This window comes from Parasteatoda tepidariorum, chromosome 3 (assembly GCF_043381705.1).
Source record: "Parasteatoda tepidariorum isolate YZ-2023 chromosome 3, CAS_Ptep_4.0, whole genome shotgun sequence".
NCBI lineage: Eukaryota > Metazoa > Arthropoda > Arachnida > Araneae > Theridiidae > Parasteatoda > Parasteatoda tepidariorum.
In genome coordinates, this window is record NC_092206.1 from 75,999,273 (window position 1) to 76,023,893 (window position 24,621).

The 24,621-nt window shown below is 29.5% G+C and overlaps 1 protein-coding gene and 1 long non-coding RNA gene across 5 annotated transcripts in view; one reads left to right on the forward strand and one right to left on the reverse strand.

Moving 5' to 3' along the window:
* LOC107453124 (protein couch potato) overlaps window positions 1-24,621 on the forward strand; it is a 312,218-nt gene that overhangs the window by 242,061 nt on the left and 45,536 nt on the right. The gene's annotated exons all lie outside the window — the stretch shown is intronic.
* On the reverse strand, window positions 787-5,235 carry LOC139425317 (uncharacterized). The gene is made up of 2 exons (XR_011636510.1): window positions 5,015-5,235; window positions 787-1,657 (listed from the first exon to the last, which is right to left on the reverse strand). It is a non-coding gene; the product is annotated as an uncharacterized lncRNA (long non-coding RNA).

A 24,621-nucleotide genomic window follows, 5' to 3' on the forward strand; every position in this document is an offset into this window, starting at 1 on the left:
ATAAGGGGCCATGGAGATAACTAATATTCTTTTTCACCAAAGCTGTTATTCTCAGCTTAGAAGAAAGACTATAATCAAGTGGACAACAAACGAAATTTAGTTTAAGGAGCATCTTCCACGTTAATTTAAAAGTATTTCTTCTTTGCTGACAAATTAGATACGAAAATCGGATAAATGAAGCAATATTATTCATTAAATTTGCCATAATCGTGTTTATCATAATTGATGTTTCTTATCATACCCAAACGAAATGAAGAACACGCTTTAAAGTCCTTCCATTTGGAAAAACGTGACCCTATACTCAATGAATCTAAAATGGCAAATGACATTTTCTACTAAATCTATAACCATAGTCATGCCTTAAAAGGTGCACTCCTTATAGATTTTCGCTCAAAAATGTATGTCTCTGACGAAAAACAACATCTAAAACTGAAAAGAAAAAAAACATTTGACCAAAAATGTTATCTTCAGATGTTATGCAGAAATGAAGCAATTTTATTTCGAAAGTTTTGCCAAGAGCTTGACATCTCTTGTCGTACTAAAATGAAAAAAAGAAAAATATTAATATTAAATAGAGAAAAATACCAAATAAAATGAAGAAACAATAATAAAATATAATTACTTCTATTTGGAAATTTTTTATCCATATCTGAAACAATCTAGAATGACAAATTAATCTTGTAATGCCACAACTCATTAATGTATATTTCTATCTATTATTTTGATAAAAATACAGTTGCACTGTAATATGAAGAAGTACTTATCTCAGCAAATATTTTAAACAAATTACAAAAGATAAATTTTTATTAAAGTTATATTTTTGCAGGTATTTACATAACATTTTATGCACATAATTTAAGCAAATTCTACGGCTCCAGATATACCGTAGACAAAAGGTGCACTTGCAAAGATATATTTTCACACAAAATGTATTCCTTAGACGGTAAAAAAATTATCATTATTTCGTTCATCAAAAAACTAGAACTAACATTTCACCAAGACTGTTATTCCCAGACGTTAAGGCAATTCTATTCCGTAAATTTTGCCAGAAGCTTGCATATCAAGCTTGACATCTCTTGTCATACCCAAATGAAATGAAGAAAAATATTTGGAAGTACTTCTATTTGGAAAAATGTTACCCAAAACTCAAGGAATGTAGAAAGACAAATGAAGCTTGTAATGGAACAAATCATTAATGTGTATTTCTATCCACCCTTTTGGTAAAAAGCCAGGTCTACTGGATACCAGAGACGTATTCAATTGATCTAATATTTTATATCATTTTCGTGCTTGGTCTCCATTATTGCTGGCACCGTGTTCTCCGAGTCAAGTCACCGTGATTGTTTTGAGTTGACGTTGTTGTCATAGAAACCATGAGATGACGCGGGACGCGCTCATCTGTAGCGAAAAGAGAACCTTGTACAAAAATTGACCATTTTTTTCTTCTAGGTGGGGTGGCTTTCATTTTCATCCTTTGCTTCTGGAAAAAAATTCCATAATGCCCGTCTAACTGTAGTCAATCTGTCATAACTAGTTTCTCTAATCTTTTTAGTTTGTATTCATAATTTAGTCTGAAAGTATTAATTGATGCCACTTGAATTTTATTTGCTATTGTTACTGATGGTTCATAGTTTGTATCCAAAAATTGAAGCAAAAGCTGAAAAAGTTTTCAAGACAATTAACTGAAACAGTGTTTAATAAGCTCATTTATGTTTCATATTTTTGTTTTAGTATTCATTAAGTACTATCAAGAGATGAAAAAGTTCACGAAATAAGGAATTAATATTGTTAAGACATGGTTAGTTAATCATAGCAAAATCTTAAAAAAAATATTCAAATCAGCTTTCCAAATTCGCATTAGTTACGTAAAATGTTTTCCATAAATTTGTTTTTTCTAAAGTTTATTTGAAATTAATATTATAAATTACTATACTTGAAATTATTTTTATTTCAACTGAAAATTGAAGTCTCGTACAGTTTGAAAACTTATCTTCAAGCATACTGCAAAACTACAGGGAATATCAAAAAAAATTTCCCCCTCAATCTTACACATTTAATGAAAAATGTAAATTCGAACTTGGTCAATTATTTTACAAAAAACTGAGAATGATAGTGTTTTATTGCTTATTAAATATTCATTAAAATAACTTCATTTAGTTATTTCTCAGTTAGTGTGGTAGGTCTTCACCTACTGCAGGTTCGATCTCCCACGCTAAAGGCTATGTGCCTGATCGGATTGAAATTTCTCCTATTTATACGATATCCACGCTAATATAGTAATGTCCCCTGTTTTTGTATAGTTCATGTAGGAGGCAGTATTGTCCTCGGTACCTAATTTACGCTCCAGCAGTTAATTAACGACTCGTTCTTTTTTATAGGAGATTTTCATTTTGGTTGTAGTTAATTTTAATTATAATACAAGCTTTTATTTCTTTTAAAATTTGTTACCTGAACAAAACAAATCAAGAATGAAGTTTTTTTTATTTAAAAAAAAGCCAAAAAGGAGAGCGGGTTGTTAAACGTCCCTGGATTGGAAAATCGTTCCACGGATAATTATTAAGGATAAATATCAGATCGTTTAGACAAAAATCTATCATTATGAAAAGAAGTTAATAATTAGCTTTTCACTTTTAATTTTTTTTTTCTAAAATTTGGTTCTTAACACTATACATATGTCTTTTCTTTTACTGCCGTACATTTTTATTAAACTACTAATTCGAAACAAACATAATTTTAATATTTTTTGCTTTGCATCATTTTATTTTTTTCTATTCGTTAAAGAATCAAATGCAGTACTTTTGAGAGCATTCGTTAACTTCTCTTGACATTACTTGAATATATTTTATAATCTACATTTTTATCATACTCTTTCAAAAAAATGGAACTAAATATATTTTTTTCTAAACTCCAAACGTTAAATAATTGTTCCAGAAATGAAAAAAGAATTAACAGCTTCTGTCACCTGACAGAAGATTATTAAATTTGTCATGGTATACTTTTTAAAAAAGATTAATAGTAATTAGCTAATTAAAAAATTTATAATTAAAGCATATGACAAAACTTTAAACGAGAAGGAAAATGATGCTACCTTTTCATAGCATTACATTTTTCATTATTTACTATTAAATAGCAAAGATATGTAATTACGCGTTGTATTAAAGACATTTTGAAAATCAAAAGCAAGAAACAAATTTATTTTCTACCCTTTTACCCAAACTATTTTTTTTAATTCTGTTGTTACAATTTTTTTAATATCTTTTGCATTCAATTTTTCGCTAATCAATTTCATACAATGGGAAAATAATGAATACACGGTCTCTCTTTTTAAAGTTGACCTGATGTTGATATATTAATGAGTGGAATGTTTTTATTATTATTTTTTTTCTTAATTTTGCCCGGGCAAGCAGCAAAAATGTATGGAGATGTGTTCAATAAAACCGCCAGATGTTAGCGATATGAGCTGCATCCTTAATTGCCATTTCAATATGTTGGAAAATTACTTTCTTTTCAAATATTTGATGCGCTTTAGTTGAATAATTATGCTTATTTTGAGCAGAAATTAAAAATAATGAAAAATGTATTTTAAATCAGGAAAATTTTATTATGTTGGATGAAAATAATTACAAATGGTTTTTCTATAAATTTTAATAACTTTTTTGCTTTTTATTTTCGGTTAATTAGCGAAATACTTTTATGTTTCTGTGATATTTGTTATTTACTTTTTAATATCTGCTTGTATGGGTACAAAAATGATTACCCATAAATAAAAATATAAAGGACGATATTTTATCTCATAGAATTCTGTCAAAAAAAACGAAGATTTTAGTTGAAGAGGGAAAACAAACAAAACTTTAGGTTTAGTTGCATGATGGGTAAATAAAGCATAAAGTTAAATGCACGATATAAAAGAATATAATAGGATGAAGCAAATTGTAAAGTAGTTTTTAATTAGAAAAATGCTTTGCATCCCGGTTCCTTCAATAAATTTTCTTAGGTGGACAACCCTAAATTCAGTATATATAGAAATGGTCAAACTGTGACATATTAGAAGAATACAAGTGGCGCTACAGTACGTTTTGAAATTACTGGAAGAAAATGGTCTTCACGTTTAATTAGCTTTATCTAATTACTTCGCTGATTAAAAGGAGACTGAGCAAGAATGCAGTTTTCCAAAAAGTTAATTAAATGTATGTATACAGGATGCTTTTTACTATATTTATTGCATATTTTTAGTATTAATGTTAAATATTATTTTAAAAAAATCCATGTTAAAATTAATTTAAATTAGTCTTTTGTAAATTACTTAAGAGAAAAAAAATAATAGAGCAATCAAACTCTGAAGATTTTCTTCTGAGATGATTAATAGATTCAGAGAAGATTTTGGAAGAAGATTGTGAAAAACGGGGCCAAAAACTCCAAAACCTGTTTGATTGTTGGAGGAATCAGAGATGAGTTGATATGCGATTATTACATGCACATTCAAGTTTTATCTAGTTATCAAACTTGTGTTAACGTTTTACAGTTGACCTTCCTTGCTTGTGCCGAGACAAAAATTCATTCGAAAATCGACAGATTCCGAATGAATTTTTTTTCTTTTCGCTTAGCTGTTATTTACGACTCCGTACTGCGTACACTTTTCCTGCTTCAATTTCGACAATGATTTTTAAAATGGGTATAAGGAACGGTGATTCCAAATTTCCTGCGTATTGCTTACTAGTTGTATGCAGGGCTACAACTTAACTTGTGTGACAAGTAGTAGTATTTTTATTTTATCTAATAATATTTTATTAGCTGAAATTGCTTTATGAATAGTTTCTATAATGACAGGTTTTTTAACTGCATCAAAAATATTTTACTGTAAGTTTGAGATGCATCTAATAATTAACGCTTTCGTAATTATTACATTCAATGTTGTGATAAATATGCAATAATTAACTTAGTAATTTAATAAATATGTAATAATTAACGTAATAATTTAACAAATGCCTGCCAAGTGGTCGACTGGTTAGCATACCTGACTGCGAAGTCAATGGTTGCGGGTTTGAATCCCGCTCAAGTAATGGATGTTTCTCTCTGAGTGTTGTCTTTTGTTGTGTGATGTGAGAACATGGCCCACCCCATGAACAAGTCAGTGGCAATGTGGCGCCACCCGCAACTTAGGTTCGCGGGTGCCCACCGTGTAACGTTAAATGCGCAACATTTCCAGTATCTTCGGAGGCAAGAGACGAGAGTTAAGTACCTGCCGAAACATTTAATAAATAAGTTATAATTCATATAATTTAAAAACTATTTAATAATTAACATAATAATCTGATAAATATGTAATAATTAGCATAATAATCTGATAAATATGTAATAATTAACATAATAATCTAATAAATATGTAACAATTAACATGATAATTTAAAAACTATATAATAATTAACATAATAATCTAAGAAATAGGTAATAATTAACATGTTAATTTAATAACTATAAAATAATTAACGTAATAATCTAATAAATATATAAAATTGAAACTTAATTTTAGACAAATATAAGGTAATTTTTTCCTACTTCTGAAATTTCCTTACAAAATAATTAGAGCTTAAATTACCTCTTATTAGTAGAGATTACTTTTGAAAAGAAAGTAACTAGACAGCTTCCTTGTTTATAAAATAGAATGAAAAGTAAAAACGCAAACGCAAGCAAAATATACTCTGAAGAAATGTACGACGTTGGAGTTTTGCCAAATCTAAGTATCGATGATGATTGAATAAATAATCTATTACTCAGTGGCAAAAGAAGAAGAAGCAATTTTGCAAGACACAGCTTTTCGCTTTACGACATTTGTCGAAATCTCCTTTAAAAAAAATCACGTTGAATACCATCCTTTTTGAGAAATATAGAATTCCTAAATAACTGGATAAAAAATGTATTTGAAAAGGGGGGAAGCGACGGAATCAAACTGAAGTGAAAACACTTAAAACGCATCGAGGGAAAATGTTAAACTATCCTTCTGGTCTAAAACCGTGAAAATAGCTATAAGTGTTCACCGATAAATCCGATTTCTTGCAAGACGCCTACACAGCCCGTGCCTACCCAGTAAACTTGTTGAAAAGAAGATAGTAAAGAAAAAAAAAATGTTGAAAGCTGTGGGGGGCCTAAGGGGTAGGGGTTTGAGAAAAAAGAATGGGAAAAAAACCTTTCCTGTAATCCTCCTGAGGTTTTCCTTCAAGGATTTCCAGTTCTCCAGATTTTCCCCTTCTTACTTTTTCCACGAAATGTATATTTTTTTGCAAAGGATTGTAGGAATTTATTTACTCATATCTATTTCTACGAATGTATCAATTTGAATAACGAAAAAAAAAAACGTTTTGTATGCAGAGGCTTGATAGCATTGATATGCGAAGTGAATCAAAGAGTTCTTTCCAGTTTTTCCTGTTTTTGATCACATTGTAATTCCGCGTCACCGATTTGATATAATATTACAAAGATAGATGGAGTTTTTATTTATTCAAATTAATTCATGAAGTCAAAATATTTGTCTTAAAATTAGTAAGCATCAATTTTCAACAAGATAAATTGATAAGGGCGTTATGAGTTTTTATGATTTAATAATTAACAGTGCGCTGTAAAACATTCCGGATCAAATCACAGTATAAAGTCCCGGTACCATGAAATCCATATTTACCTTATTTTTTTCAGAAATATTTAATTAAGTAGAGTGTTTCATAAATTTTGCGGTAATTATTACTGTAAAAGTTACGTTTAATCAGATTTATTTGTTCCGTAACATGTTCCGAACTTCAGTGCCGGTACTTTTTACCGCAATTTGATCTGGAATTTTTTACAGTGTAGAAAACAATTATTATAGTTCTTTAGTGATAGTTGCAAATAACTAAATGTATAAAAATTACGTTGTTAAATTCTTAATTATTGAACAAAAATATTTCGTTAAATTTACAGATTTAACAAATTAGTAATTGAATATGATATGATGCTATTACTCCACATTGAGTCAGAATAAGTATTATAAACCCCTTGCAGTTAAAAAAAAACTACGTTGTTATCATGTTTGAAAAGGGGTTTTTTGAAACATTTTAATCAACTTACTATTCAAATGTCATGATTACTATTACTCTAATCATGTTTAGAGTCCCTATGTTTTTTTTCCGCATAGAGGTATATTACTATAAGTCTTTGACTGTAGGCAGTTTTTAATGAGTCTACCACAACTCATCAACCACACTTTCACTGGATCCCTATACCAACCCACCATACATCGAATCTTTCGTAGTGCATTTGTTCTTAACTTTTATTCTTTGAATTGAAGACCTTACCACATTTGCGTGAGTGCAACATCGTAACAACCACGATTATTCAACTAAGGCACCGTTCCCCAAAATTTTAAATTGCATTTTGTATTATACAGTACCTACATTTTAACTACATTTAACCGAGTTCAGGAAAAACTTTCAACTACATATGAGCGGCTTTATAATCATTCACAAAATAATTACATAATCTTATGCGATGAAGGGCATTATCACGACAGCCTGTTCCTAAATCCTGAGATTCATGGAGGATAAGGCTTCATGATTTTGTGACCAATATCATAATGGTTGCAATGTGGTCCATATTGCATACTGATTGCCTTTAATTACCGGGCAAGTTGGTACCCATCGTTCTGAAACTGGGCGGGTTTCAAACTTCCACCGGGGAATAGAACTCCGGTCAGACAAAATTACAACTTAGTGAACCACCGCGTTACCGTGGCTTCAATATTATAGCATGTATTGTAGTATGCATTTTAACATATTTACTAAACAAAATTATATCATAAACCTGTCAAGTAAACACTTGATAATCTTAAAAATCACACATTTTCAAAACTCGAAAACGAAACAAATCCTTTAAAATCTCAGGTTGTGCCTTTTTCAAAATCCGAAGAAAAAAAATAAGGGCGTCCATAAAACGATCCCTCTTGAGGAGCTCTTTTGCAGAAATAATCGTAAAATATATCGTAAAAACAACTTGCATCGAACTGTAAGACTTTAAAATACGGTGATTCCACCACCTTTTCTCTTGTTCAACGAGCCGAATTTACATACATTTTACAGTTTATAAATCAAAACTTGTCGCCAACTCTGCCAAAAGAACACATCTAACAATAAAGATGGTGCGTTAGTCGGGGAATGTCTACCCGTTATTTATAACTCTTCAAAATAAATATGTTCTTTAGAATTCATGGAGATTTTCTACCCTCTTTGAAATGGAAAATCCTATAAAGAAATCTTGAATAAAGAAGTAGAAGGAGGAAAAAAAAAGAATATTAAGTCTAGGGAGGTAATGTGATTTTTGAGAGAAAGAATACATTAAGAATAAAGAATTCATGAGTTTAGTGACGTCATCGTTAGAGAAAATCGGAATATAAATAGGTGGTATTATTCAGGCAACAAATAATGCCACAAATCATTCTGACCTGTCAAAATCTATTTGACTTTTTTAAAATAATTTCCATGATTTCAACAAATTGATAAATATGTAAACATTTCTGAATAATTTTTAAAAAATGTTAGAAATTAAAGTGTGTTTTTATATAATGAAATTTTTTAAAGTTTAGTTATCCATAATTTTTAAATCTCAGTATGAAAATTTGGAAAACGGATTATTAATAGCAGTGTTGTCCGACCTCTTTATCGCCTCAGACCGGCCAACGTTTCATAATTTTACAGCGGCCCACTCAGCGAGGGGAAAGGTCTTTGATTGTTTATATTTTAGATTGTCTTGCTTTAATATTTTTAATTCAATTATATTTCAACATGCCTTCAAAATAAAATACAGTTACATGCGCGGTATTGATGCTGGTTTAAATGACGTCTCTCAACTCATGGTTAACCTCTCGGCCATGGGAAGCTACATAGACCCGAAAGAAATACACCACAGTAAATAAAACAAAACTAATTCAATAGACCATTTGATCCACGGACCGGTATCGGTTTACTGTCTGGTTATTGAAAGCCACTGATCTAAATCACCGTAATTAGATTAATGGCAAAATTTTGTTCTAAACTTTAACTTTGATTCCTTAGTCGCTTTTTTTATTGTTTATAATGTTGTGGACGTTATAGATTTATGACAAATAGATTGCAATATGTATATCAATTGTTTCTCTTTATGTATATATCCATTTAGTATCTTTTGTACGATGTGTAAGAAATTAGAGTTCCATTTTAAGATCATAGCAAAAGCCTTAAATACCACCGATAATAGGTCCTATAAACCCATACACAGATACTTTTACTTAACACATTTCATCATTGGATCGAATTTCCGCACCTGATCATAAGGTGCGATAAATACCCTTTCATATTAACGCTGTTTTTCGAAGCTCTATCGCCAAGAAAAATAAAGAAAACATAGTTTAAATGCCTTACACTTGAAGCAATACTATGATTTAAAACTTTGTAAATAATCTTGCCATGAAAAATTATCTGAGCTTTAGAACAGATAAATAACTTAAGTATTTTAAAAGTTATTAAAGTTTTTTTTAAAAAAAATCTGAAATTTGGGAGCATTATTCCACTTAGAGGAAAATTATCAACTTCACTGCTTTATTGTCAGTTTTTGTAAATATTTTGAGCCTAAGTACTGTAGCATTGCAGTCAGTTTTTAAATATTAAAAAAATAAGAACACAAACGAATTTCACCTTCACAAACCATTGCCTTTTCGGAGTTTAAAACAGAATTGCTTCTCTTTAAGGACTCCGTGATCATAACAGTGTAGAAATTTGATTAACACAGGTACTTAGATCCCAAATAATCGTAATTATGATTAGATATCCATTCGAAGGTCTTGGAAAAGGTTCGATTGCTTATAAACAACGTCTATGCCAACTCCCTTCATCGCCAAGCATTCTTCTTTTGATACTCTGACACATTTGATTCCCTTAACTAACTCTTCCTAATAATGTCTGGAATTGTGGATCAAAGTATATGATGGTTTTAACCTCAACTAACCTAATCGGATCTAATTGGACCTAGTCCCCTGATTTTAAGCTTAATCGGATTAAAATCTTGAGATTAGAATAGGGTATGCTTAATTAAGGTACTCTGACCTTCGTGTTTCTCAAAATAATTCTGTAAACAACTGAATTATGACAAGATGCTTTGTCAAGTGGAAAATGTTATTAGAATAAACCGTTAGTAAAGCTATAAGATTAAAGATATAAACCATCCAAATAACTAACTAGAGTGATTCATTTTTATTTTATTTCTCCAATTTCACTTTTCATCTCTATTAGCCCCACTATTTCTTTAAAAACTGATTTATTCTTAAATAACCTATTTTGATCCTTTTTATTTAAGCACATAATCACAAATCATTAGATTTCACTATATTTTAAAATTTGTAATTATGTATTTATTCCCTTTCATAAGGATGTTCTCTTATCTGGCACTTAAAAAAAATTAAGGACTTACAAACGGAAACAAGTGGGAACTTCTAAAACACTGCTGTAAAAGGATGAGGTCATAATCATTAGAGCAAAAAAGTAGACCTTTTTTTGTACATTGTCTCATAGTCATGTAAAATGTGTAATGTAAAAAAAGCGATGAAATGATATTTACACTAGATGCACTTGATATTACAATAGATGCACTTAAAATGATATTTACACTAGATGCTAAATTATATGCTTGATGACTTCAACCATTGTGGCACAGTTGTGCACCATGGCACTGAGATGTCACTGTGACGGGGCAGGTTTCTGTGGTAGGAAGCGGCTTGAAACTGACACAGCTTCAGATCGATGGATACCATCAGTTTGTCAGTAAAAGCAACTTTTTGCACAATACATTCCACATTGTCACTGTCCGTTAGTCTTGAAATTGTAAGGACTTAACCTCCATGAACCCGTTGTCAAATAACTAGATATTGAGGGAGCGCTTTGCTTTTTTGACCCAGTTTATACAAAATTCTCTTACGCCATAATGAGCTAGCAATAAGTCGATAAAAATTATGTTCTTAATGTGTAAAGATGTACTTAACCCTTTCCTTCTCGCTCTCGTCAAAATCATGCAGTGAGCTTTCGTCTCTTATTTCTTGTGCCCATGATATTTCCGGACTAGAGTGCTTAAAAGTAATACACCAAAAGTACCATCTCTTGTGTCTGAGCCTTTAATTTCTTATTTTACACACTAGATAACTGCAAAAGACTATTTTTAAAGTAATTAAAGATAGCTTCTTTTAAACTAGATGTCCGCAGTATCCAAATATATGTACTTGCGATATATATTTCTTATTCTTAGCTCAGCTATTTATGCTTTTTGTGAATACATGTGGTTTGTGTTACGTGATAAAATATTTTTTACTACTGTGTACGTTATGAAGTCAAAATTACATGGACAAATGTAGTACATGTGGAGTTTTAATTTTTTAAAGTTAAAAACAAAACAAAAACAAACAAAAAAATTCCAGAAATCATATATTGCACATACATCTTTTTAACATAATTTTCCTGAATGAAAAATAGGCCTCTTTTATGACCGTTTTCTTGAAAATAATAACATCTTTAAGGGGATAATTACACAAAGTATAAAATATAATTTAAATGGAGTTAGTTTCAGAACCACCAAATCATGGTAACCATCAATTACTAAGAATACTTTTGTTAGATGGGGTTTTTCAAATGCTATTGATGATTAATGACCCTCCGAGGCTAAAATACTTCACACTTATTTGATAATCCTGATCCGAATGAACAAATTGAAATTTTAATAAAAAAGGAAAACTCCCTGAATTTATCTCGCAGGAATGCATCGACAAAACGAGGTAAATCGAAATCTAATCCTCAGTCTATAGTATCTCAGTAGAGATATTAGAAACTTTCCATTTCCATTTCTACCCTACCATGCCGCCAGTATCGAATTTGAATCATGTCTCAGCACGTCTTATGCATTCCACCTTCTAAGCTTTTCTTGGAAGGAAAAAAAAAGCTCCCAACTCAATTTAAATTTCAACTTTCGGGAAAAAGCGTCATGTATATATCTACCAGCGATCAAACACATCATGGTACTGTTACAGGATTTTGAAAAGTTCCAAACGGTACGGAGAAGAAGAGGTGCAGTACTAGATAAGGAATCAATAGCATGACTGGAATAGAAAAAAGACGTAAAAAAGAACATGCCAAAGAAGAAAGAAAAAAAAGAAGATAAAGAAATGTTGAATTTTGAAGGATCCAAAAAGGATGTAGTTTCTCCACTATATATGAAAGGCACAGAGCCTAAGGGTGTATTGGGTTTACTTTTCTTGGTTATACAGCGACTTTACGGGTACACTTGTCAATCAGTCTGGAGATTCGGCAGATTCTATGCGTATGTGCCGTGTTAAAAATGAAAAATAGTGATTCTCTTCACTTCGCACTTTTTTTTTAAACCGCACGTTCAGTTTTCTTTTACTTTCGAGCTCTGGCTGAAGATAGAAATTGTTTGCTGACAGAAATAGTTTTATAGAGGGCGCTTTCAGTTTTGATTTATGGGCTGGAATTTTTAAGAAAAATACTAAAAAAGTGGTATTTAAAAACGTTATAAATAGTTCTTACTTGTCAACTGCTATTTGATCCTTGGAAATGAGATTTCGTTCAGAGATTTATTCTACAAATATATTAATATTGTTTGGCAGATTTTTAGGATATGGTCCTAATTATAACGAATTTTTATTCCATTCCATTATATTAAAAAAAGATATCTGGAGAGCATTTTAAATAAAGGAAATGGCTAACCGAAAATATATTTATCAATCAATTTCTAAAGTGCACGACCTGTCCTTTTTTGAAGAAAAAAAACTTATCTTAAAGTTTACGAAATTGATTCCTTAGTACTTCTCTAATCGTTAGTACCGGCTTTTTTCCAATTTTCAGATTCAGTCTTTCCTGCATCAAAAAAACCCAACTTTTCCATGTTATTTAATGGGAAAATAGTGCATAGCAAGAAAATTTCTGTTTAATTTTACTCTGAGGAATAAGGCCTGAAAGGAATCAATGTTTTGTAAAACTATATAGAAATTTCCAATACGTGCAATATACATGTATGCATGCATGTATTAAAACGATCCCATTCTTTCTTATCTCTAAGTCAACGACTAAGAGAATAATAATCTACAACAATGTTATTATAAGCAATGTTATTATAAACAACGTGTATAATTGCCACTATTGTAAATAAAACCAGCTTAAATATCATATTAAGCAATGTGCATAAATCTAAGTTTTAGTAAAACCTTTATGATATAATAAATATATATATATCAATAAAATATAATATATATCATCATCATGGTTGGCCAGACAGCCCAATGTGGGCTAATGCCCTCAATAATATATATATTATGATAAAATATATTGGTTTTTTTATCACTTTTTCATGGCTATTCGTCTTACGAATATACTCTACAACGTTAACTTGTGCATCATGTCTACCCTTACCTTAGGAATCTATATCTGTTCTGTCATTTCCTCCGACATTATTCTGTAGTTTGCCTGGCAGTGTAAAAATAGTTGGGCAATATTTATGCTTAATTTCGTATTTCTTTATTAAACAGTGATATTTTTTGCTTAAATTCATTTAGTATGAAAACAACAATCTAACTGTTATAATTCTTAACTCCAATTTCTTTAAAATATATTTAAAACTACTACAACCTATACTAATTTATTTTTCTTTCACAAAAAAGGAATAAAAAAAAATACATTTATTAAAATGTTAGCGGTCATATAAATATTAAGTGACATGATCAAGAAGCTTTTAAAGATGTTTTTCGTTTCTTTTATTTTTCCTGTCAAAAACGTTTTTAGAAAGTTTGTATAAGAGTTTTTAGAAGCTTGAAATATGAGCAGTTTGATATAATATCTCTCTCTTCCGGCAAAGTATTGATAGGAAGTGCTCCGAATAAAAAATCTTAAGAAAAGCATTTACTTTTGACAAGCATTTCTAAAAGTCTTTTTGCCGATTCTTTCTTTTTTTACGTTTCTATTTTTATGTACGAGAAAAAAAAAATTTAGTTTCTTTTCTTAATGAATTTTTTTGTATTAAAATAATATCGGTTACCATTACTTTAGACTTTAGAAATGACTTAGCTCATAAGTGTTCAACATTCTCTAGATATTCTTGAACTATACAAGTAGTTTCTTTTATTAATTATTGATTTTTTTAGATTTAAAAAAGGTTACTTGACTTTAGTTATAAGTATGGATAAATTTAATGTATAACATACTCGAAATTTTCTAGAATCATACAAGTAGTTTCTTTTAATAAATGTACTTTTATATTACAAGGCTAGTAGTAATCGCTTATAAATTATGTAAATTCCTATGTAGAATATTCTCAACATATTTCTGAACTATACAAGTATCTTTTCTTAATTATAGATGCAAAGATTATTATGATATATTTTTAATTAATCGAGCACAAAGCATTCTCTACATATTAATAACATATAAAAGCAGAGTTTATTTTCTTAACTGCTCCTATTTTATATTTATAAATTTTACTAAACTTTCATTAGAATTGATTAAAAGTCAAATACAAAATTTTATTTGCAATTTACACGTAGTTTTCTTTTTTAATTATTTTCTTACAAATCAAAGTTACTGAATTTTGATTCAAATTGATAAGAAAAAAATTATTTTATATTTACTCTAAACAATTAGTTTCTGTTTTTAATTTATTTTGTGTAAATAAAAGTTACGCATTGACTTTTCTTAGATTAAATGAAAAATTCCGTATAGAACGTTTTCTACAAATTATATTCTTCCACTATGTCAAATAACTTTTCTTCATGATTATTTTTAAAAAAATACCAGTTGTTGGACTTTATTTAAAATGAAATGAAAAATTTCTAATAGAACTTTCCCTAAAAAGTTCTAAAGCTAAACAAACTGAACTATTATTAGCAGTTTTTTTTCTTAAATATATTTAATTAGGAAAATTATTGGACTTTATTTGTAAATGATAAAAATTTAGTTTAATGAACAATGTAATAAGCTATATAATTTGGTAAATTCTGTTAAAAAAATAAATATATATAATTCGATAAAAATGATAAATAAATTCCAGCTTTTTACATTTCTTTTTCCTAATTATCTGTCATTTAAATATTTTCTAGTTCACCTAAAATAACTTATGAATCCTGAGCGTTCAATGTAAAAATATTAGCTGGACTAAAAATTGGAGCTAGCATCAAGTAATGCTACTTTCCAATCCATAGCATGTAAGCCCATGAAAATTGATACTAGCTTGAAAAAATTGGTCCTTGCTCATAAGAATTGGCCCTGTCTCATAAATTTTTGTCTTGTCTGGAAAGAATTTGACCTGACTCGAAAAAATTTTCCTGTCTCACAAAGATCAGCCCTAGCTCATAAATTTTGTTTCCTGGCTCATCCTTGCTCATAAGAATTGGTCCTGGCTCATAAAAGTTGGTCCTGGATCATAAACATTTAGCGCTCTTGTAAGGCGCAGAATACTATAATTTAAGTTACATAATTACTTACTTAAAATAATTAATTAGTAGAATCATTTGATTGTTTTATTATTAAATGAAGATAGACTAAAACATAAAAACAGTAATTGATCACTGTCACCATTAAGAGTTAATAAATATGTTTTAGTGTAAAAAAATACTTTTTTTTTATTTCCATGTTATTTTTATTTATTTACATGCTAAATATTGAAAACAATTCATTATTTTAATTATTTATGCTACGGTTAGGAATAAAATACATTTTGATTAACTCAGATTTTAAATGAGTTTTATTTTTCAAATGCCCACCCAATTGACTCTCGTCATTCAGATATCAGTAAGGCAAATTTGTATACCACTTTTCCAGGGGCATCATATTAGGTCAGCCAATGTTGATCCCACAGTAAGGAGAGATAGTTCAGTAAATAAAAAAAAAAACCATGCCTTGTCCGTAATTCGAACCCAGACCAGCTCATTCCCTGACCACTAGACAGCCTGGTCGATATATATTTTAAATCTATGCATCTTAAAAAGTAATCAAAGGCCTTGCAATTTTTTTTTAAAATTTCAAATAGTTTTTAATTTTCGATTTGACAGATTCAAAAATGGCATTATTTATTAGGTCAATGTTCATATCATTATTTAAAGCATTGGTATTTTTTTAATTCATTGTTGTATATTTTTCAGAAACAAATGAATAATAAAAAACAAGATTGCAAAAACATAATATTTTGTTTATTTTAAATTCAAGTTAGTTTGAAGAATATGTTAGAGTTCATTCCTAGTTTTTTCACAAGTGTTTTAAATATAAATCTTCTCAATAAAACATAGTTTGAAATCTTGTGCAAACAATGAATTAAAAGGAAATAAGCACAGGTTAAATATTATTTTAATAAAATTATTCGTCTAAGAATAGGAATGAAAAGATATTCATATACTCTAACTAGCTAGAAAACTACTTAAATCTCTTTTTAATAGCTGGGTTCCGAGAAAAATTGTTATGACCCCGAAATAGTAAAAAAGTAAGTAAATAAATAAAATAAAATAAACACCCATTTGCTATTTTTCTTCCTTTTTTTTTAACTCGCATGCATTACTAAAGAGTAGAAAAAGTTTTTCCCGAAAATGAGAATATATGGTACAGACATTTCGAGAAGGAGTCGCGCTTACGCTTTAACCTGAACTTAAAATCCGGGGATCTGTCAACTTAGAAGGTCGTATTTCATAGCCCGTAGGTCGCAACGACCCCAGTAAAACCCATAAATATATCCGTATCCTTTTTTCTTATTTTTGTCTTTTTATATAAAAATACTACGCCTGAAAAAATAAAAATTCTGAACATAAAAAAGAATAATATCGTGTAGGTTAAAGGTGCAGAATAACATTATTTTATTTTTTATTCTGAATTCGAATGTACATCTTTTATTCTCTTGGTTTTCTATAGATTTACGTTCTAAAAGTTTATATCTTATATTCAGAAATTCAGAATTCATACCATGCTTAGGTACAAATCAACGTATAAATAATCTGAAGCGTTTTACACCGCATTTTCAAAGTTATTTAAATGTTTCAGATGAAGTGGGCCAGCGTAAAATATTAAGTTATTTCAGATTAAAATATTTTAGTTCTTTTTTTTCGAAGTTTTCTTCATAAAATTTAGTATATTTTATTTGCAACACAACTTCTTTTAGTCATATATAGGGTGCCCACTTTTTAAGTGAGCACCCTACATATGGCTAGATAGATATGGAAGATATGGAGATCGCACCACAGGCTGGTTAGTGATTTCACATGAGAGCAATTAAAGTGGATGTAAAGTCATGCTAAGAAGAATGCGTTCAAATCGTAATGAGAAGTAATTGAATTTTTATTCGTAAAATTTGACTGCACCTTTCCTTTCCGAGGCTGATCAAATATTACGAGCCGTAACACTTCGATTGATCACCTCTAATAACTTCCTCAAATGCAGCAATGGATTTAAAGGGAATAATAGTGATTGCTTGTCTCATGGTTTGGCAGGTCTAATATGGATGTTTTCTTTTTTAATATTATATCCGGCGTTGAACAGCTGACCCAATTCTGAGTTCATTGGTACTAATGTCCGTGTCGGAAATTTATTCAAAATTTAACTTGCTCTCATATTCTACATGTGTAATAAATATACTTAAACAAATGAAAGATTTTTTTAATTATAATGAAGCTAGAAACATATAAATACCGATAGTTCAAAAATCAAATCACATTATTTAAGTATTCATAATTTTCATTTCTGTCTTAAATATTTTGAACAACTTAGTTTTATATTTTTGCAATTAAAAGCAGCTAAGGTACATTTAAAAATATATGGGGTTGCTCGAAAAGTAGTTTCGTTTTTTTTCCACCATGGGACTCAATTATATTTTTTCACTGCCAGATTCACACTTAAGACACATAATCATTATATATTTTGACAGCTGATATAGCAAGGCTTGTGAATAAGTTCGATTAGTTCTACCCAGTAGTTTTTTGTTAGTGCTCTTTCAAATAATTAAAAGCAGGATTTTCGGCTTATTTTAATTTTCACTACCGAAAAGATAAAAATGCTGTTCAAGAGCGAAAATAATTTTCTGATGTGTAGGGAGAAGATGTATTGGAAGTTCACCAATGCCAAAACTGGTTTGCAAAACTGGTTTGATTAGGGTGCACAAAGATGCTCCACTCCAATTTAAGTTGATGAAGACGCAATAAAGACATTAATTAATGCTGTTGTTGTTGTTAATTTTTGTCGCACTAGAGCTACACAATGGGCTATTGGCGACGGTCTGGGAAACATCCCGGAGGATGATCCGAGGACATGCCATCACAATTTTGATCCTCTGCGGAGGGGATGGCACCCCCGCTACGGTAGCCCGACGACCTGCGCGCGAAGTCGAGCACTTTACGGTAGCACAGTTTAACGAGGACCAATACCGCACGCCCTCGGTCCCTACGCAGACTGATCCAAGTGGTCAACCCCCCGCACACTGACCACAGCCAGTGATGCTTGACTTCGGTGATCTTCAGGGATCGTTGAGAGAATAAATTTTTCAAATTAAACCAATCATGATCCCTTGAAAAGCCTAAGGCTTAATCTCAAAGCTCGGCGTATGGGTTAATCATTTTCTTACGATAAGAAATTTCATCGTTGCGTAGACATCTGTGATTTGCTTCTCTTATTTCAAGAGGCAAATCATAGACGTCACATACGTTCTCTCCCTTTTTAAGTCCATCATCACTAGGAACAAAATGTGGATCGTATACAGCAATGTTTCAGTCTTTACATGTTGAAGGTACTGAACCAGAATGAACAATATATGATTCAATGAAGTATGTATTCATTCACTATAAGAAAATCTCCTTTCATTATCATAAAAAAATTACTTCCCGAACAACCCAATAGATTTTTGATGATTATTGTTTATTTTTTCAATAATTTATTTGCATATATTTATTTGCATACAGAAGAATATCTTTATTCCTAGTTCACAAAATTTAATATATAAATCTTTTAAAAAAATAAACAAAATGGTAATATGAAATTTACTTGAGAGAAAGGGGAAAAAAAAGACGGAATTTTCCTGCACATCCATTATACGGTTACGGCTACTTCTAAATTATGAATGGTTCAAAATAACTAACGATGCATCACAAACGAAATAAAGTGGGAAACTTCGAGATTCTTCCGAATATTTAAGTTTTTCTTTGTGCTTTCACCCTCGCATCTCACCTCCACTCCAACTTCTGAAAAAAATCGTCTGATAAAAAGGCTTAAAGCCACACATACACACACAAACATATGATAAAATCCTCTGCCCTAAGAATTCAACTGAGATAATGTTCCACAAGATAGAATTTTTTGTTGTTTTTTTCCCTCTACCTCGTACATTTCTTTTCAGGATTTTTCTGTTTTTTTTCCCTAGCAATTTTTTTATTTTCCCTTTTTCATCTGGAAAGAGAAATCTCATTTCTTGGCTTATTCATAATTTAAGCTGTAGCAAAATGGGAAATGTAGATGTTATATTATTTTTTGTTGTCTTTTTCAAAATAGAAAAAGGAAATCGGAGTTTTTTTTTCCACTGTCTTTCTGCTGCTGTTCCCTCATTTATAGAACAATGGAATTTTTCTCCCTGTTTTCGTAGATACTTTTCGAGTTATTGTTTTTCGATAAAGTATGTTTTAATATAACTTTTTTATTTACTTTATTCAACCTTTACCGATATTTCGTTTATTTATAGAAATAGAGCTCTTAGCTTGCCTCAGGAAATGATTTATTTGTAAAGAATTTGGGAACAACAATACTTAACAGTTTTAATTATATTCCCTCCAAAATAATCGTCTGACATTGATTTTTTTTCATCCAACAGGTGGTTTGTTTTAGAATACGACTGTGCGCAATGCCTTAAATTGTAATATGATGCTCATTTTTAATAACGTAACAGACAAAAGAAGTGATTTTTTATAAAAATTTTCGAAATTAATGCGTTTATTTTGGTTAACTTTGTTCTACAATTGCACCAATGAGATAATGGCAAAAGTAGAAAAATGAAACGTTCACTATTCAGCATGCTGTCAAAAGCAAATGTTAAAGATATGAACGAAAATAGCTACGCATTAATAATTTGGATTTTACATTGTGGATATGTATATTTTATTGCGTTATTTAATTTTCTAAAACTTATTGTAATGTGAATTTTTTGTTGCTTTTTATGATATAGCTAATTAAATCAAAGCTTACAGAATTAAAAGTATCATTTGAAATTGAAAGTCTTTTGTATTGTAATGATAAATCATATTGATGAAGTGTTCAGGAAAAAAAATTTTAAGAGCATTTTTAGCGAAAAACACCACGATTTCTATTTAAGTAGTACGATATTTCCAAATATTGTGCTGCTTTCTAGTGCTAATTCTGAAAAGATTTGTTGAATACCCATTTAGCAACAATAAGAAGGAATAGTTTGATATTAAAATGCCGCTTTTAGGATCAGTAAGGGTTAACAAGACTATATTATCACCCCAAGCTCAAGTTCTGTTTTCCAAGAAGAATTACACCGCTACATTTAAGCTAAACACATCAAAATAGTTTCAAAAAAATATATTGAGATATCATATAATTCTCATATCTTTTTTTTTCTAAATGAAAACTTGTTTTATATTGATACAAAGTGCAAAAAAAAAGTTTGGAGAATATTGGGAGGGGAGGTTCATGTCGATATTGCACAAAACAAATTGCTGGTGCATGTATTTCAAAACGGATTAAATTCAAAAAAGCAAAAAGATTAAGAAATCGAAATTTAAAATTTTGAAAATTAAAAAGTCGAAAATTTAAATTCAAAATTCGTGTATTTTCAATAGAGATTGTGAACAATTTAACAAAGAGGCATACGGAATATTGCAAAATGGTCCAAACAAATATTAAAAATTTGAAGCGAAAAGAACCGTAGAACGTGTTAAACCATTTAAAATGCATTAGTAGAAGTTTAATTTGCAAAAATAGTTACAACAGCGGATTTTTTTCTCTTTGGGGGGGGGATGTACACACTAAACTTCACAGAACAGTAGCGATTGTTCTAAGAACATGAAAGTTGCAAACTACAGATAAAGCATGATCCAAATCGGAGCACACTTCATTGAATATTTAGAGTACATACATGCATGAAGTCAGGCAGATTTAAAGTATTAAATCTATAAAGACTTAAACTTGCTTTTTTTACTCTCTACGTTATTTTCTGAAATTTAAAACAGAGATAAAATCCTTCGAAATAAACTTCTCATCTGCATTCCTTTCAGATAATTTCCGTGATTAATTTACAAATAAAGCAAAAAATATAATAACAATTATGTACGTGAGATCTTTTACTAATGTATTTGTGGTTAATAATTAATACAAATAGTAAGATATACAAGTAATATTTATAACAACTTATACTAGTTACGAATAAAAATTGTTTATATCAAATGTTTAAATGAACTAAATTACTTTCGAAAAGTTAGAAACCGCAAATAAAAAAATGTAAAAAAAGTCTTGCGAAATAAGCATAAAATAACTTTATTGACTTTTTTGATAAAAAGAACGGAAAAAACTAATCGAGTTAGCATAAGAACAAAGGATCGCTTGAGAAAAAACTAATTTATTTTTGTTACTTTCAGCTATAGTCTCGATTGCAGTTTATTATTGGAAATGGTGCGTAAAACAGTTCGTTTTCTCTTAAAGAGTTTTAACTGACAAAAAGAAAGTAATTTCCCTACACCTAGGGAAAAGATTCATTTATTTGTCTCCAGGTAGGGAAATAGCTTTTGTCTGCGACAGTAATGAAGTGTTTAAGCGGTTCGTTTTCCCTTTACAGTAACAAAGGGGAATATATGCATATTTAGAATTAAAGAATAAAGACATTAATTTATTTATAAATAGTTTCGAAATCGAACGATTGATGTTGCCAACATATTTGCTAACATTAATTTGAAAAAAATATAATATTTTATGATTATTTTAAACTTAACTCGGCAAAATTTCAGTCTACACTTTTCTATATATTTTTCACATTTGATTTAACTATAATGAAACTAAATGTGAAAAGATTTTATTAAACTTCAAATCAATTTTTAGCAATGGTAAAAGAATGGTATCGTTCGTAAAAGTGTTAGTTTTCTTAAATTATTGCATTAAAAAATAATACCACCTCTATCTTCTTAAAGCTATCACATTTTAAACATTGTATTTATTACATCTTAAACAAAACCATCTATGCATTTTATATTATTCTACAATATTATTCTGTGTATTAATCTCGTTATTATTCAATGTATTTTACCTTATTACGTTATTAAACATTTAGTATACTGATATTTTTCCCAAAAAATATTAAATAGATTATAATTCTTTTGTTCCTTTAAATCGATGTTAAATTTAAAGTTTAAAGAATGTAAAATATTTTTGAAATTCCATTCAGACTAGTGCACTTTTAAAAGCAGACGATATAAGAAATGAAACTCCGAATTTCGAAATTAATCAGAATATATTTTATATTGTCATAAGCCACATACTTTATCCAAAGAATGTATTAAATTCCTTTCTCGGAAATAAAATTACTCAGTTACAAACATTTTTATCAAAAAATAAAGAAAACTACAAGCCTCAAAGACATGATATAAAATTTTAAACACTTTATGGCCACGGTCAGGCAAGTTCCCAAGTATAGACTCGTTACTATAGCAACGGTGAAGTTCGCGTTGCCTAGACAACCACGTAATAGCTTCAAAAATGATTTTATTCCAGGTAATTTTTTGAAAACAGCCATCACATGAGCGTGGGGCACAAAAATTTTAATTTTTTTTTATTCTTTCGTTTCTCCTTGCGTGATTTTAGCTATATATAAACTTCTTTTTTTTTTCACTACTTAACCCTCCTTCGCGAAAATGAATTAAAAAGAACCGTTTCATTTAAGATTCGAGTATAAGCAGCAAGACTTTTTTTTCTTTCTTCATTTGTTTATTCTAGCGTTTTTTAATGCATTTAAAACTGCGTTAACGCAGCGCTTTTAAAACGCTTTCCATCGAAATTTCACTTGGTTTAAACCAAGAGTTTTACTTCGTGTTATTTGTACTTAAAAGGAAGAAGATGGAAAAAGGAAGAAAAAAAAACTTAAAAATTCTTAAATTGAAAATCTTATTTTATACTTTTTTATTGCGCAATTGCTTTATGGTTCCTTTTGCAATTACATAAGATTTTTCCTTAAAACGCTGCTAATAAAATGAAAGTTTACTTTTCGCTGAATTAACAGAACAGAAAGACTCGTTTATCAATTTATGATTTTTTTCCAATCTCCCGCGAGCTAATTTCGCCTTTAACGAAATAGCATTTCCTATTTATTTCATTAGAGAAAACTTCTTATTTTATTCATTATTTTTTGTGCTAATAGTTCTTCAATTTACTTTGTGGACTTCATGGTGTATTAAACACCAAAGTTGAAATTGTGCTAATTTTTTAGGCGAATCTTTCGAAATCGCTTTGATTTATCAAGAAATTTTCCTAATGTTTTTTTTTTCCTTTCGTAATTAAACATTAACTTAAACAAATCCAGTTGATATTCCACAAATTTTTCAAGATTAATGAAATAATACCTTTTGATAAGAAGAAAATTAAATTTAAAAAGGAATTTTTAAATCAATGCTAATTAAAAATAAACGCGCAATTGCACGATAAGTACTTTTAAGTTTAATGCATTTTTTTAAAAGAAAGCAGTTTTAAGCTATACTCAATTATAAAGTTATTCTTAACGTTATTCAGTAATATTAGATGCTTAAGAATTTTTATTGTTTGTTTGGTTTTTAAAATTCTTTGGGACTATAATTATGTAGCATATTTTCAATGCTGTAAATTATGCTTCATTAAATTTTTATTCTGAAAATTTTGTTAGGTAAATTTAAGAATAAATTATACTAGTGGTTTCCGTCCCATGCTCGCAGGCGCTCTACAACCTCCGAAGCTATCTTACTATGATATCTTATATGGTTTGCTGAGCAAACCATGCTTGCTTTGCTAGTTACTGTCTTAAATTACATCCATTTGGAATGTGTTCTAACGTAATATTTTACGAATTTAGGTCACTTATTAAAACCTTTAAAACTCATTCCTCCTGAAAAAATTAAAATCTTTAGTCAATAAAAAGTTATTGAAATAAAAAAACATTAAAGTGATATAAATTATATGCAATCGAAAAACTCGCAAAAGCATCACAATAATTATGTTTTTAAGAAAACAAAAGCGCCCGACTAATACTTATTTTTCAATTAATGATGAGAAAAATGAACAAAATTATTATTATTGAACATGCATAAATGCATACAATTAAAACATAATGTCGAACACTTTGCTGGTTGATAAGAACTATTCGCTTTTAACCTTTAAATTCTTACCAACTTAGAGCTCAGTTTGCTTCCACTTTTTGTTGTTCATATGAGAAAATAACCTCATTTAGAAATCTGAAAACATATACATTTACACTTTCATGCTTATGACAACTCACAAGCTCGATATTTCAATTCTTTATTGCCAACACAAAGAAAAATTGCGGGCATTTTTTATTACCTTAATATATATATATATA